General features: G+C 38.4%; 1 protein-coding gene across 1 annotated transcript in view; it reads left to right on the top strand.

The window, feature by feature from the left end:
* PDE4B (phosphodiesterase 4B) overlaps positions 1–13,535 on the top strand; it is a 382,092-nt gene that overhangs the window by 51,737 nt on the left and 316,820 nt on the right. The gene's annotated exons all lie outside the window — the stretch shown is intronic.

The following is a 13,535-nucleotide window of genomic DNA, read 5'->3' as shown; positions in this document are numbered from 1 at the left end:
TTCTGACTTAGAGATGGAAAATACATATTTAAGATTTCCATACTGATGCTGCAAATTAAAGAAAAGCAATGTGAAAAACCCACATTAGTAAATAAAAGTAGGAGTTCCTGTCATGGCTCAGTGGTTAACAAACCCGACTAGCATCCATGAGGTTGTGGGTTTGATCCCTAGCCTCACTCAGTGGTTTAAGGATCTGGCGTTGCCGTGAGCTATGGTGTAGGCTGCAGACTCGGCTCAGATCCTGCATTGCTATGGCTGTAGCGTAGGCCGGCAGCTGTAGCCCTGATTCGACCCCTAGCCTGGGGACCTCCACATGCCACGAGTGCGGCCCTAAAAGGCAAAACAAATAAATAAAAATAAAAGTATATTTTAAAATACTCCTCGAATTATAACTTGAAATGCAGATAATTTTGAGGGATAGGCAACACAAACCCCTCCTTTAACTAGGTTTTTCTCGTTCAATGCCTTGTCATCCAGACTCACAGTGACAGATGTGAACTCAGGGATTTAAGAATACAAGTTGTTCACTGTCACTTAATAACACTGAGCAACTTTAAAATTTGTTTCTGCAAATCATAAGCTCAATTGAGAATATACATTTAATTCCATATCAGTAGAAAAAAATCCATGGTTTGTTAATCATGACTCAGCTGCTGAAATGATCTATTGTATTAGGGGCCAGTGGCAGGAAGGAGGCTCTGTGCGGTATTGTTGTGACCGTGACATTAGTGACATCATTTAGTGGAAATAGAATTTGGGGCATTTGGGAAACAAAGCAGTGGCTTCTTTGCTTGAGTCTGTAAGAACCTAATGAATACTAAGACAGTGTAATGGGCAATGTTGATTTCCCTGTATTGAACAAGTTTATATATGTGCACATGCATATACAGAGAGCAAAATGTTTTATTTAAATTTTCCCACTAATGCCTGAGATTCATGATGCTCTACAGATGCTGAACATCCTGTTGTTCTTGGATTGCAATGTCATGCTCTATTTTAGAGGCAGAACCTTTAGTTATGCTGCCTACAGATTCAACAGGGCCCAGAAACCCCACCATGTGAGTTCCATTCTGAGATATACCTTTGTTAAAAGCAATCCCTTCGGTTTTTTCCTTTCTGGATCTCGCTAACTGAAAATAATGAGACAGAGGGTGTCCTGCGAGGCTGTGTTAGTCAGTGGCGTTGGGAGATCTGTGAGGGGCGCATCATTGTTACCATAGAAATGAATGCTTCTCCTGTCAGGGGCACACAAAGGACCGGCTGCACCCTGGGGAGTGGAAAAGCAGTGGAAAGAAAGGATGCCACCCAATGAGAATGGGAGAAACTGCACTGAAAGACTTGGTTGATAAAAGAAAATAGCATGAAATAGGATGGGGGAACCTAAATCCTGAAAATTCCCAAAGGAAATGTGAAAAACAATATCACCACTTGGGTGGAAAGTGCAAAGAAATGATGACTTTTCTACATTTAAAAATTAAATTTTCTTCTAAATGAGACATATCCTATGTTTTTGCTGCTGGAGCTACTTCTTGAATCATGAAGTCTTTCTTAAAAATTAAAATTGGAAGAAAACAAAGTGAGGAAAATATTAACATTTGTTCTAGACTCTGTGTTTGAATCTTGAGTTATTTTCTTCCTGGTCTTGGAATTTGAGACAAGTCATTTGACCATATCCTAAAACAGGGTATAAACTAATACCAACCTGACAATTACTGGGTTAATATGTGAGACAACCAAATGCAAACCCCAGTCTTTGGGGTGAACACTTTTAGTTGGGGGGAAAGATGCGGGAATGGAATCTGAAATATAAATCACTAATTTGAGCATATGAGAATGAAGAGAAAAAGAGGGGTAAGAAGGAATTTCCCCCTCTCATCCCTCTCTTTAAAAAAAAGAATAACCTGTTCATGTTTGAAGACTGTAAATAGAGGTAGAAAATATTTATTATAGACATGTAAATATATAAGTAGATGATAACTTGCAAAGGGAATTAATAAAATGCTATTAGAATGTTACTTTTGACCTCCAAAAAGATCTTAATGGGTTTAATGCTTTCATTTATTTGCTACTGTGGGTAGATTGTCAAACTAAAATTTTATTTTAATCACATATTCACGCCATGAAGAGAATGCAAAGGGGATGTTTTATAAAATTTGATAAATTTCCTAGAAGTGTTTATCTGTAGATTAATAATATTTATGTACTTGGTGAACATGGTGATGTGCCATCCAGAGACTCCTCCAAAGAAAGATGTGTTTCAGTTCCAGCCTCCTCGTCCAAGATCCCACCATTCCCAGGAGCAGCCCACTTTCATGGCTGAAGGAAATTGGGGCTATAGCGGTCCAGCCGTTTCAGTCCAATATCGAACACCTCTGATGTCCTGTGGGGTTGACCAAGGCAGTGGGAGGGCCTGCATTGCAGCTCGGATTCTCTTTCTGCCATTCCCACTTCCCTCGCCTCCTCTCCACAGGTGTTCAGCCTGAAAGCCCTTCTTAATAAAACTCCTGCGTGCTGAACTCCATCTCATAATTGATTCCTGGAGAACCTAACTGGCTTCACAGACTTCTTTCTGTGGCATGCATGCAAATTCTCATATGGATAAATTTATGTGCATAAAGTTCAAAAGTCAACTTCCAAAGGTATACATGCCATCAACTCATCTATTTCATAGTCTTTAAGAATTCCCAAAGAAGTAAGACTTGCAAAATTTCAGTTTGCTCATGTTTTCTATGTAAAGTCATAATTTCTAAAGAATTCTAAGGAACACCTCATAGCATTTAAAGAGACCCTCTAGAGCCCACTAAACACCCTCCTATAAATGAGAAAGCTGGAGCCCAGAGGGGTAAAAGGACTCACTCAAGGTCATACTGTCATCCTAGAGGTCAGAAGACAAGGCAGACTTACTACTCCTTCCTTAGCTGCCTCTGTTCAGAGACAATTTTTTCCCCATCTTTCTTTTCTCCTTTCCTTTTCTGTTCCTCTAACCCAGTTTCTTCCTCATCATCCTACTTCACAGCCGTTTTCAACAACTGTGATATCCTTTTGGAGAATGATGTGTGGTGTGTCTAGGAAGGTATACAAAGAGCACATGTCGCTCTTGGAATTCTATCACCTTGTAACGCTGCTTAAAACGGATTGAATTGGGGGATGCTTTCTGAACCCTGTGACATACAGCAGTTCTCCATGATGAAGTGGGTATTAACCAGCCCTTCTTCCTCTGAGCCTGCAGGAGGCGGGCTGAAAGACGGCGTCTTCATTTCACATCCAGGACTGTACATTTGGACCTTCCTCCCGTGAGCACAAGAATTGTATTCAGTATTTCTTGGGAATGAGCGTCAACAAAGTGCCAGTCGGTGTACTTCAGTCTGGAAAATGTATTATTTCAGAGACCGCGTTAGCCTTTGCAGTGAGGAGAACGGTGTATTTACTGCGAAATGTGTTCCAGAGGGATGGTCTGGATATGATGTGTATTTATCTCATTTCTATTGATCTCTAAGTAGTTGGGATCCATTTATCCTCCCTCTAATGCCCTAATACTCTTTTTATAAATATTTAGCATTGTACAAAATGCTTTCCCTTATATACATTAAATGTTTATTCAATAAGTAATACCGTACCTGTTACTTTATTCAGATACTCGAGAAAGGGGTTATATATCATTTCACTTCATGTTTACTCACAGCAACTCTCTGAAGCAGACATGATTATCTTCATTTTCAGAGAAGAAATCTAAGGTTCAGCAAATTTGTTTTGATAACTACTTGCTGTTTGTTATGTCCCAGACATGCTCTAAGAGCTTTATGTATATTAATTATTTATTGCTCTCAATGACTCCATTACAGGAGGCCCCATTATCATCACTGGCATTTTGTGGATGGGAAAACAGACACAGAGATAAGGTAACCTGGCCAAAGTCTCCCAGTGGGTTAAAGGCAGGAATGGGACACAGCATAGGTAAGGTGACCAGCCATCCTGGTTTCCCCAGGACTGAGGCATTTCCCAGAACAGAGGACTTTTCATTGTTAAAATCGCAGTAGTCCCAGGCAAACTGGAACAGGTGGTCACACTAGATCCAGGTCGTCTGTGCAGTTGCCCACACTCTTAAGCAGTTAGCTCTTCTGGCTCTAAGGTAGTATTAGGTGGTGCATTCAGGGTTTGAACCCTCCTGTACGTGATTCTGAAGCCTGTCTCATCTATTGCCATCTTTTGCCCATGGTTTGTGTTGTGCCACAAATATATCAAGAAAGTGATCATGATTTGCTAACTTGTACTTGACTAGGTAGTCATAGGCCTCATATTTGTTTTGTGCAGGGGGCATGGCTGCTATTCATAGCCACATCCAAACACAGACATTTTTGCCAGTGGTCCGAAGTCAGTAGATTTCTGTTAAACACACACACACACACACACACACACACACACACGTCTAATTTCAGCTTCTCTTAAAAAAAGCTTTATGGAGATATAATTGATATACAAAAAGAGCACATATTTTATATATACATATGAGCTTGAACATATGCATATGCACCTGTGATATGTATATATGTATATGTATGTGTGTGTGTGTGTGTGTGTGTATACATACACACACATTTTAAATATACCTGTGGAAAAATGTATCACTGTAATTAAGGTACTAAACATATCCATCATTTCCAAAAATTCATTGTGCCATTTCAAAATAAGTTCTAGAGCTCTGTCATACAACATAGTGTTGATAGGTAACAATACTATATAGGGCAATTAAAAAAAAGTTTTAAGAGGGGAGAACTCATGTTATGATTCTTAATTGGCTTCATCTCTTTTGATGGCCGGCCCTTTATTTCTCTTGCACTTTGGTTTCTCCCAGACTTATCCTGTGTCACTAGGACTCATGATCGATGCCTTATTTTTCCCTCTCTCATGGGTCATTCCCAAATGACATCCTTCTTGTATGTACCCAGCTTCTACTTCACTTTCCCTGGAACACGTGGAAGCATACATTCACATCCACAGGTGCCTCTCAGCATCCTCTTATGTCATGCTTCCCCCTTAAGCGCCTCCTTCTCTAAGAGTTATTGTTTTTCCTGTTGCCTCACCCCACCACCTCCTTAGTTTCAGGGCATCTCCCTATAGTAGAGTAGCAATAAAACTGTCTCAGGATTTAAAAGAAGAGAGAAATCGTCTTAGATCATGTTTTCATGGCTACCTTGGTAGAGAAGATACTAATCAAGCCCAGTTTTGAGGAGTGCATATAATTTAGATGAGCATCGGTGAAGTCACCGTTTGATTTTACAGATCTTGACGTTTATTTTGAGGGAAGATTACAATTTAGGAACTAAGGAAATTTAAATTAGTTTTTTTATTGCATGACCTTGACCATAAGTAACTTGAGCACGGATTGTTTTAATGAACCAGTTTGTAGAGTCCCCATGTTTGGAGGTAGTGTTTCGTAAATGCCTGGGGACTCACGTGCTTAATTGTATTGGAGGTTGGCTTAGTGCTGTAAACAGCATTACGTGTAACACTTACCTGATGCATAACTTTTGGTTAGCACTAGCATCAGTTATCTCTTAGCTAGCAAGACCTATCACAGAGAATTATTGTGAAGATAAAAATAGAGAAATCATGTATTAATAATAAAGCTAATTTGATGCCTGACGCAAAATAGCTATTATTAGACTTCACAAAAATTTATCATTCTCTTCATGGGTAAAAGCACATTAAAAACAACTGATTTGCATGCTTCTTTCAATTCTCAAGGAGATAGCAAGTAGATGGAAATGGTGACTGGGGTTAGTACTCTAGGTCAGTAAGAAGAAACTCTTTTTAAATGCATCCCACTCTTTTCCTTTATAGCTACACCTTTTTTGTCTGGATTGTGATTTATGTAGCTGCCTCTCCCTGTGCCTCAGTACTAAATGTTTAGGAAGCCAGATAGTTTTACTTTTTTTTGGTCTTTTTTTGCTATTTCTTGGGCCGCTCCCGCGGCATATGGAGATTCCCAGGCTAGGGGTCCAATTGGAGCTGTAACCACCAGCCTACGCCACAGCCACAGCAACGCGGGATCTGAGCCGCGTCTGCAACCTACACCACAGCTCACGGCAACGCCGGACCGTTAGCCCACTGAGCAAGGGCAGGGATCGAACCTGCAACCTCATGGTTCCTAGTCGGATTTGTTAACCACTGCGCCACGACGGGAACTCCAGTTTTACTTTTTAAAGCATATTTTTTCATTTAAAGTGATGGGTTAATCTTATGGTTACCATAGGGGGAACTACTGGGGGCGGATTAAGAGGATGGGAATAACATATACATGCTACTGTAAAAAATAATTAACAAGAAGCTACTGTATAGCACAAGGAGATCTACTCAATAGTTTGTCATAACTTCTATGGGAAAAAAGAATGGATATATGTATATGTATGGCTGATTCACTTTGCTGTACACCTGAAACTAATACAACCCTGTACATCAGCTATACTCCAATAAAACTTTAAAAAGTTAAGAAAAATCAAATGATGGGTTAGAACTATGAACATGGATAATAAATGAAGTTTTGAGATAAAAAATTAATTGGTGCAGCCACCCTGAAAAAACTTTGCATTCAAATATGTTTACATGTGAGGTTGTTGACAGGGAGTTTCTGATGGAATATTTTGTCCACAAAAAGGTAAATATCAGACATGTTTCATTGCTCAACAGTTTGCATTCATATTTCAACAGAACTACAGCTTTTTAAGGTACAAATATGTATATCTTCTGGCTGCACTTCCTGGAGGGTAAAATAAAAAAGGCCAAAGCAGTTTTAACTATGTTTTACACATGACTGGTACAATGTTATTATTTGGATATATTTTATTTTTTAATTTAATTTAATTTTTTTTTTTTTTTTTTTTTTTTTGCTTTTTAGGGCCACACCTGTGGCATTTGGAGGTTCCCAGGCCAGGGGTCAAATTGGAGCTGCAGCTGCTGGCCTACACCACAGCCACAGCAACAGTGGATCTGAGCAGCACCTGCAACCTATTCCACAGCTAGCTTACAGCAATGCTGGATCCCCAACCCACCGAGCAAGGCCAGGGATCAAACCTTCATCTTCATGGATCCTGGTAGGGTTCATTCACTGCTGAGCCACGATGGGAACTCCCTGGATATATTTTATAATCAGGTAGATAGGTGATACTTTATCTCTGCTATAATTTATTTTTTCTCACTCAGCGTAATGAATTTCAAGCTTGATGGAACTTCTGAAGGCAGTAAGAAGCAGACAGCTAGGGGGAATTAAGTAGAATTTATCTGCATGCAATCTCTCTATCTTTTAATTTTTTTATTCTCTTTTTTGGTGTATAACAATAGAAATTTATTCTCTCATTCTGGAGGCCAGGAAGTCCAAAATCAAGGTGCTGGCAGAGTTGTGCTCTTTATTTTTTTTTTTAATATATTTTTAAAAATTTTATAGTGATTTTTATTTTTTCCATTATAGCTGGTTTACAGTGTTCCATCAGTTTTCTACTGTACAGCGAGGTGACCCAGTCACACCTACATGTATACCTTCTTTTTTCTCACATTATCATGCTCCATCACAAATGAGTAGATATAGTTCCCAGTACTGTACAGCAGGATCTCATGATTTCCCTTATATCTCTGTCTTTTTAAAGACCCTTAGCCTATTACAGAAAGAGGGAAAGAAGGAGATGGGACGAGAGAGAGAAAGAGAAGTATAGTCTTCAGAGAAGTAAATACAGCCTTTCCCACTTTACCACTGTGGTCACAGAGGGGTGAGGCATGGAAGAACGGTTAGAGAGATGTAATGTCCATGGCTTTGAAGATGGAGCGAGGTGACCGTGAGCCAAAGAATGCAGGCAGCATTTAGAAACTGGAAAAGTTAAGGAGATGGTTTCTCCCTCAGGGCCTCCAGGAAGGAACACAGCCCTGCCAACCCCTTGATTTTAACCTAGTGAGACTTGTGTCAGGTGTCTGACTTCTAGAACTGTAAGATAATAAATTCGTATTGTCCTAAGCACCAAATTTGTGGTAATTTGTTGCAGCAGCAATAAAATATTAATATAAGAATGTATACATTTCATATAACATTGAGGGAAGTAAATGTATTTCTCTGTTTTTAATTTTATATTTATTCACCTCTACCATTACCTGTTATGTTGTGTGTGTAATATATGTTTAAAGTATCATCCTCTACTGAGACATGTTTGTTTATGGAAGCCCTCAGTTTGCTGTAGCGTGAATATCCGTTGAAGGAACTTTATCCTTCCTTCAGTGGATATTTACAGAGCACTTGCTAAGTGCCAGAGATGCTGTAAAGAATAATAGCCATTCAGGTCTTTTCCTCATTTTTTTATTGAGTTGTTTGCTTTTTTGGAAATTGAGTTGTAGGAGCTCTTTGTATATTTTGGACATCAACCCCTTAAAAGATGTGTCATTTGCAAATACTTCTCCCACTCAGTAGGCTGCCTTCTCACTTTAGTGATGGTTTCCTTCTCTGTGTAAAAGCTTTTAAGTTTATGTTCCACTTGTTTATTTTTATGTTTGTTTCCCTTGCCTGAGGAGATAGATTCAATACTCAATCACTAAGACATATCAAAAAGTACACTACCTGTGTTTTCTTCTAGGAGTTTTATGGTTTCTGGTCTTCCATTTAGGTCTTTAATACATTTTGAGTTTATTTTGGAATATGGTATGAGAAAATGTCTAAAGAAGGCCTACAGAGGGCCAATTGGCACATGGAAAAATGCTCAACACCATTAATTATCAGGGAAACTCAAATCAAACTGCAGTGAGATATCACCTCACACCTGTCAGATTAGCTATCATCGAAAAGACAACAAATAATAAATGCTGATGAGGACATGGAGAAAAAGCAACCCTAGTACTCCGTTGGTAGGAATGTAAACTTATACAGTTATTATGGAAAACAGTATGGATGCAGCAATATGATGCAGCAATTCCACTCCTAAGTATAATCCAAAAAAAAAATATGAAAACGCTAACTTGAAAAGAATTTGCACCCAATGTTTCATAGCAGCATAATTTACAGTAGTCAAGATATGGAAGCAACCTAAGTGTCCATCAACAGATGAACAGATAAGGAAGATGTAATATACACACATTTGCAAAAACATGATGGATCTGGAGGTTATTATGGTTACTAAGTCAGACAGAGAAAGACAAATAGTGTATGTTTACATTCATAAGTATAATCTTTAAAATAGAGCAAATGAATGAATATAACAAAACAGAAACAGACTCGTGGATACAGAGAGCAAACTAGTGGTTACTAGTTCAGAGGAGTGAGGGGAGGGGCAAAATAGAGGAAGAGGATTAAGAAGTACAAACAACCTGGTATAAAATAAAGAAGATATAAGACTATAAAGTACAGCACAAGAACAGCCAATATTTTATAATATCTATAAATGGAGTATAAACCATAAAAATTGAATCACTGTGTTGTACACCTTTAATATAATATTATGTATCAACTATACTTCAATTTAAAAAGAATAATAGGTATTTCCTTACTGTATTATCAAACCATGAGTCATGACTTGTTCTGCCAGGCTTTTCCGCCTTTTAATTTTTAAATTTTTGTTATACCTTTAATGATTGATTGAATTATAGTTGATTTATAATATTATATTAATTTAAGGTCTATAGCCTCTTCGATTGCACATTTCTTGAGGATAAGCATTCTTTCTTCCTTTGTTCTAGTGTTATGTATGCAGTCTTGTTCTAGTGTTATGATGACACAAGCCATTTTTAAAGGATGGGAGTGTTTGGGAAGCTAACACATATATACTCATATGTTTTAAGATTTCCTGATATAATGTGGAATCAGGAAAGAGCTCATTTTCTTTGGCTTTACTATATTGTTTTTAAGGTATCTCTTACAGTGGAATCCTGGAGAATTTAAAACAATTTTTGGCCAAAGCATCAGTGAGCAAGGAGCAAGCCTAAAACGAATTCCAAGTCTAGATGCATATTAGTAATCCAACCCTGACTTTAGAAACAGTTAAGTAAGTTATTCTGTGAAAGCTAAATCATAAGTGACAGCTCTGCCAAGATTAATTCTTAAACTACTATGGCATAATATGTTTCAGGAATGCCAACAGCTCTTATTTAATTCAGGAGGGACTATAACCAATGAATTATGTCTTGTGGTTCTCATGTGACTTTATCACTGTGTTCTGAAGTTTCAGGACTAAATTTCATAGGACCGTTGGTTATAAGACCTTTCTCCAATGTTCTTGACTACCACTTCTAACTCCAGGTATTATGCAAAAAAGTAGGAAGAAAAATACATAGGACCTAAATTCTAAGAATTTTTAACATGCCATAAAATTTTTTCTTGTACTTAAAATAGGTAATATACAACATTTTCTTTTCCCTGTAAGAACATTCAGAGGGATGTTGCACCTACTCTGTGCTTTCCAATATGGTAACCACTAGCCACATACGTGACTATGGGCATTCGAATGTGGTTAGTCCAAATCGAGATGTGATACAAGTGTAAAATACACACCAGATTTTGAAGACTTTAGAATAAAAGGAAAAAATTATGTCAAATACCTCATAGTAAGTTTTGTATTGATTATATGTTCACATAATAATACTTTGGATATTTTTGATTAAGTAAAATCTACTGTAATTGATTTTACGTGTTTTTTTTTTCCTTTTTTTTCTTTTTTTTTTGACTTTTTGTCTTTTTAGGGCCACACCTGCAGCATATGGAGGTTCCCAGGCTAGGGGTCTAATCGGAGCTGTAGCCGCCGGCCTATGCCAGAGCCACAGCAACCACGGGATCCGAGCTGCATCTGCGACCTACACCACAGCTCATGGCAAAGTGGGATCCTTAACCCACTGAGCGAGGCCAGAGTTCAAACTCGGAACCTCGTGGTTCCTAGTCGGATTCGTTTCCGCTGCGCCACAGCAGAACTCTGATTCTGTTTCTTTTTAATTATTTCAACCTGGCTACTAGAAAATTTATGATTACATATGTTCTTTGCTTTCGTGTCTCACATTATATTCTACTGGACAGTGATGCTTTAGGTGATTCAATCTGCCATTTCAGCTGCAGGAGAATATAGGCAACCATGTTTGGATTCTTAAACATTAAGTGTGAGGTCAGTGTCTTTTGCTTGTGAGGTCACCCATGCTTGGTCCTTTCCCTCTTTCTGAGTCTAGAAGAGGGGTGTCCTTCTTGTTAAGAGACAGAGGAATAGGTAAAATAGACATAAGAGAAAGCTTAGAGCATCATTGATATGCCATCGAAAGAGTGGAGATAGAAGTGGGCAGCTTTTTCCATCAGCTGTGGCAAGGTTGTTTGTCTTTTCTCAAGAAAGCTCTAAAACCCATGCCTTGGAAGTGAAAAAGAACCATTTATTCATCAGATAAGGATTAGATTATGTCTACAGCCAGAAATGTGAACCCAGGAGAATATGAGACTAACAAATTTTAATCTTATTTGAGTGGAGAGGATAGAACTGGGTGGGATAGATTTAATGTTGTGATTTTATACTATCTTCAGGCTTGATCATGACGTCAATTGATTTCCCATGTAGAATTTATTATTTTATTGCAATACTATTCTTAAAGCATGGGGAAGTGGTTATGCCAGTGTCCATGCTTCCTAAAAAAGCAACCAAACATCTGATGTCTCCAGGACGTGAGTTCAGACTATCCTCCCACAAAGAGTAAAGATTGTAGTTTCATGGAGAGGATGTTAAATGATAAAGTCTAAGTTTTTGTCCAATTTTAAGTTTTTTTTCCCCAAGGCTTTGTTGCAGGGTGAACTATACTCATTGTTTGGAATTAATGAAAGTAATATTATTGCCATGTAATCTGTTGACTCTTACTGTTTGATTGAAGAAGAAGAAGAAGAAGAAGGCATGAGGTTTGTGTTAGCAGAAAGAGAGAGGTTTTCCATATCCTCTTACTGCTTATGAACATCTGTTTTAGAAGTTCTTAATTATCTCCAGGGAGAGAGGGACATAACAGCGATGTTCATATGGAAGCAGTTTAAAAGCGATCACACTTGGTTCCCCAAGTGGGTCTTTACTTGTTTTAGGAGCAAAAGTAGGGGGTTGCTTATTCATCTACTTTTCAAAATGTTAAATACGTTAGCCATTTTAGCATTTGAAAATGGCTAATATTCTACTTCCCGAGCCATGCAAAATGGATAATTTTGTCTCAGCAAGCAAACCAAACACTGCAATATCTTGGTTAAATAAAAAGTAGGAGGTGCTCTGCATTTCTTGTTTGTTTGTTTTTACAAAATGCATTTTTTCTACTCTACAGATAAACTGTTGAGGGCTAAATATGGAAACTGTGGTAGCATCTAAATAAAAATGGTATTCCATCCATCAGCATCATGGAGCATTTACAGACGAGGCTTCAAGGATATACTAAGGGAGACAACTTAGAGATACTGTAGAGGTCTCTTCCAGGAATTTAAATCACTTTTCAGACAGTGTAGGAAGTTAGACTTGTTCTGCAGGACTTTGGGTGAGTCAGGAAGAAGAGACGATGTTAAAGATGAGGGAAGTTTCTTTTAAGTTTACCAAAGAGTGTCCTAACACATGGACATAACAGTGAAATTGGTGACACTTGGAGGTCAAGTTCACCTATGAAAGGATGTGTTTAAGCAGAAGATAGACAATAGTCTGTAAAATATGCTAGAGGGGGATTTCAAACTTGGGTTGAAATTTGGTAGGATATTAGGCAAGCTAATGTTCAGAAACCCTTCAAGGTTAAAAGATTAGATAAGGACTTCCCGTCGTGGCGCAGTGGTTGACGATTCCGACTAGGAACCATGAGGTTGCGGGTTCGGTCCCTGCCCTTGCTCAGTGGGTTAACGATCCGGCGTTGCTGTGAGCTGTGGTGTAGGTTGCTGTGGCTCTGGAGTAGGCCGGTGGCTACAGGTCCGATTAGACCCCTAGCCTGGGAACCTCCATATGCCGTGGGAGTGGCCCAAAAAATAGCAAAAAGACCAAAAAAAAAAAGATTAGATGAAAAACAGTGACTCAGGTGTGTTAACAGGTTTCTAAAAAAACTTTTGGTATCGGAATTGCATTATTTGTTGCAAATCTAATGAAAAGCACTTATGTGTTTAAAGCTGTTGACCGTATTACAGTTCACATCCCCACTTGAGTGCAATGAAGTCCATGTTTATTAGCATGGATCTTTATCTTCTAGGCATGAGCCCTTTTGATGAGAGGTGACTAAAGAGTATAGGTATGTATACAGCTCTCCTACATATAGCAAAGCTTGATAGTTCTATTGGCACAGCTAGTCGATACAGACCTTATTAAAACATTGATCAGCTAAGACCTCATGAGGTTTATTTGCACACAGCTGCCTCATAGCAGATAACATTCATTTTGTGCCCTAGTGGTTCTGCACAGTGAGGATTTGAAAGAACCAAACTTAAAACGCTCACAAAACTGTGAAGATGGGAATGTGTCTTTTGTCTAGTTTCTTGCTAAGTTAGCATGACAAGATGTTAGAGCAAGAGGAGATGGTGAAGATTATTTATTTCA

Source organism: Phacochoerus africanus, chromosome 8 (genome assembly GCF_016906955.1).
Source record: "Phacochoerus africanus isolate WHEZ1 chromosome 8, ROS_Pafr_v1, whole genome shotgun sequence".
In the NCBI taxonomy this organism is placed as follows: domain Eukaryota; kingdom Metazoa; phylum Chordata; class Mammalia; order Artiodactyla; family Suidae; genus Phacochoerus; species Phacochoerus africanus.
This window is presented reverse-complemented; position numbering and strand designations above follow the sequence as displayed.